This window comes from Triticum aestivum, chromosome 1D (genome assembly GCF_018294505.1).
Source record: "Triticum aestivum cultivar Chinese Spring chromosome 1D, IWGSC CS RefSeq v2.1, whole genome shotgun sequence".
NCBI classification, from domain to species: domain Eukaryota; kingdom Viridiplantae; phylum Streptophyta; class Magnoliopsida; order Poales; family Poaceae; genus Triticum; species Triticum aestivum.
Window position 1 is genome coordinate 370,122,736 of NC_057796.1, and position 3,873 is coordinate 370,126,608.

The following is a 3,873-nucleotide window of genomic DNA, read 5'->3' on the forward strand; positions in this document are numbered from 1 at the left end:
AGGTGGGCTGCAGAGGCGCCGGCGTTGAGTGGAGAAGTGCCAGGGCTCGGCCTCGTAGCGCGTGTGGCGAGGACGGTAGGGCGCGGCCGTCAGCGGGCGGCGTAGCCGAGCACGGGGGTGGCGGGCGCGTTCACGAGGAGGGGCGAGAAAAGGCGGGAGCGCCATCGCGCGCGGGCAGTCGACGAGGGCGGCGGGCGACGCACAGGGGCGGCAGAGGCGAGGGCTGGTGCGGGGGCTGCGGTGAGCGCGTTGAGGGAAAGCGGGAGGCGGCCTCGGGCGAGGCGCGGAGGGCAGAGGGGAAGAGGCCGGGGGCCTCACCGCTGGGCGTAGGGACAGGGCAGTGGGGCTCGGGGAGGAGACGACGAGGTCCGGTGGGGAGGCTCCGGCGAGATCCAGGCGGCGGCGCGGGCTCCGGACGGCGTCGGCGCGGTGACGAGGCGATGGGGTCGGGGTGGATCGCGCCCCCGATACAGATCGAGAAAAAAGGGGAAACGAGGGGAGAGTGGGAGGAGAGGGGTAGCGGTTAGGGTTTCGAGGGAGGGTTATAGGGGAGTGGGGGCCGGCCTGGTTGGCCCGATGGCCAGCTGGGCCGCGGTCCAGTAGGGGGGGGGCTTTCTCTTGTTTTTTTTTACTTTTTATTTATTTTACTTTTTCTGTTATAGTTTTGTATCCTATTATTTTATTTTTAGTAAAATATATACTTTGTATATAAATTAGCATTTCAACTTAGTCCATACTCAACAAGTCCAGTCCTCAATAAATTAGTTTGACATTTTATTAATTACAAAAGGTATTTAAATAATTGTTTTTGCTGCTGTTTTATTCATCTCATATTATTTAAACATTTTATAAAGGTGTGGTTTCTCCACCATAATTATCTATGCAATATTTGGTTCACTCTGAACATTTTAATTTTAATATTTGAAAACTTTTATTGTTTGCTTGATTTTGGATTTAAATTAGAATCGGTTTCGAACTAACGCGAGATTAGCAACAGTAATCGAAGTGACGTGGCATCATTAGCAGAGAATTACTGTAGCTTAAATATCCGGGCGTCACAATTCTCCTCCACTACAAGAAATCTCGTCCCGAGATTTGAGAGGGGGAGTAAGGGGGAAAGGTTTGGTTACGAAATTCTAACGGATCTTCTCGGTCTGGGTTGCTCTTTTCGAAGTGGTCGATCCATTATATTGATGCCTTCATTCCTCTTCTCCAGGTCATTATGATGAAGTTGCCGTCCTTCCTTCTGGATCTTCACCGTACTTACGAAAGGTTAAGAGGGGAAAACTCTATAAGGACGGATTCTAACAGGATTGAGCATCAGACGGTTAACTCGGGGGAAGAAGCATAAGTATCTCTCGAATTGAAACTTAAGAAGATATCGAGAGCAAAGTAAGAAGGTACCATGAGAAGTTTCAAATGGATAGGTAATGGTTCGATGTCTGAAACCAAGTGCGAAAGGGGTCCAGAGCAACGAGATTATGTATTGCGTCTGTTACAAAAACAGATCATTAGGTGAATTACATACGAGGCCACGCGCGAGGAACGACCTTGGGAACAGGGGGTGTACAGGAGAGTCAGGTTTCGATCCTGTGGAACTGTGGGTTATGGGCCCACAATGTGGGTTAAAATTAGAAAGGGGCTGACATGTTGCACGGTCATGATAGCAAGGCATGTCAGAGGGTAGCCTGCCAGCTATGTTGGCAACAACGTTGGTACCAAGGGCGAGGGACGAAGAGAACCATTTTCCTGCTCGTTGAACGAGGCGGACCAATAGGCAAGGTTCTCGTCCATCGGTGGCTACCGGAATGTCATCAACAATAGTAACAGGGTCTTATTGACAGAGTAGTACACCGAGGTGTTTACATAAGCAGTGAATTATTACTGCCTAGCTCATATAGATCACAAGAAAGATTAAATAAAATAATGGAAAGGAAAAGGTTGATCATCAGATTAAACAGACAATGGAAAGGAAAATGGGTTTAAACACATATTTCAAGGGTATATCCTTCCCAAGGACAAGCTGAGTATGATATCCATGACAGGATATAATGTAGAAAACTCTTTAGGTAGGGGAGAGAAATTTCATGACATTACCCATACAACGGTGTTTGGATAATTGAGCAGGAAACAATTGCTTTGGGCTTCAAATGTTCCTGTTGAAAATCGGAGTACCATAGACATGCTTCGAGATAGCATTGACATGGTCAACAGGTGAAGATCAGAATTTGGAAATAAAAAGGATCCATCAGGAACAACTTATAGAATAAGTCTTACAATTTCCTCATGGAAGAATAGCTAACCTTGCTAAAAAGGAAAACTTATAACAATAGGTCCTCCCGCCAGGTGTGCTGGGTATCATCACCTTACTGGGTCATAATAGACCAGTGTTATAACTCTTGGAAATATGTTCCAACCATCATATCTGACCGAGATTCAGATCTGATTGGTGTCAGGATACCCCAGACTCAGGATGTCTGAGAAGAAAAGTGCAACACAAATTGATGGGATGACATTGTAAGATTCTCGGGAAATGAACTATGAAAGCAAGTTCCGAAACAAGAGTTCATCATTAAACCAAGGAGAGGGTTAGGAGGTGGCTGATGGACTCAGCGACATTCCATTGAGATTTCCAAAAGATGGATTTCCACAACTATGTGAACAAGGAGATAACATTAGCTAGATCGAATGACTTAATGATGTATGCTCGAGGAAAACATACACAGTTAAACATTGGTTGAAATGTGCACCCGAAATATGGGCTAGGTAGCACGATCAATGTTCGAATGATGATTCATTAAGCCATAGACGTAGAATGAAACTATAGACCAATAACTTCAAAGCAATAGGGTTGCTAGAAGTTTAGAATTTACACATCACAGACCATTTGTCGGTATTTCGTTTAGAAACAACACGGGGACCAAGAAAGAATGGTGATGGTGAGAAGTATCACTGTACCAATAATTCTTAAGAGGTGGAGTAATGCTCACGACATTCTTGACATCAAAGATGGTAATACTCCACGGTAGAACATAACATAGGTTGGATAGCAGGGAAATCAAGATACAACACAAAATATGAACAAGTTTGTGTTGAGGGGAGGCAAGAATGTTGTCGATGATAACACAATTCATCGAGGGGCAAGGATGGTATTTCTCCTCCTGAATTTCGACACACAACTTGGAAGAAGTCAAATTGTTGACAGTGATCACGACAAATTTGTCGAGAGGTTTTCAAGAAGATCTAATTGATCGACGATGACATCAAGTCAAAGGAATGATGAAAGCGAAAGGTTATTGGAACCACGGGTAGGACACAAACTCGAAATCAAGTTTGCTGTTCAAGGAGAAGTGATATGACGAGGAAGATCGACGCAAGATTAGCTCACTGTCGAAATTTGTGCGCTGGGAAGGTCCAGGTAGCACAGTTAAAATCGGCACGATAATGACATCGCCGAGCAGGCTAGGAATGACTTGAAGGATTATTAAACTCGTAAGCCACAAAAATTACTTAGAGTTATTGAATCGGAGTGTGGAATTGATTCACTTATCGGTGTCTTTGAGGGGTTCTAACAACTCAGAACCCGTTGGAAAAATGGAATCGGCAAGAATATTAGTTGATGAAGAACTCATAAGAAGTTAAGTAGTTCCTTGGCATTCTCGAGATACCAGGGGGTAATACTCGACGACAGACCAAAGTAGAGGTTGGACGAGGGGTATTGCTCTGCAGAGGACAAGTGCTTAAACTTGCACGAGAAATGGTATTTAAAGGAGAACATGGTCGGAACCACGATTGCAAAAGGATCAATACACAGATACTAGACGATATCATATCAAGGAAATAGTTATTATTACAAGAAGCTTCTATGATAGG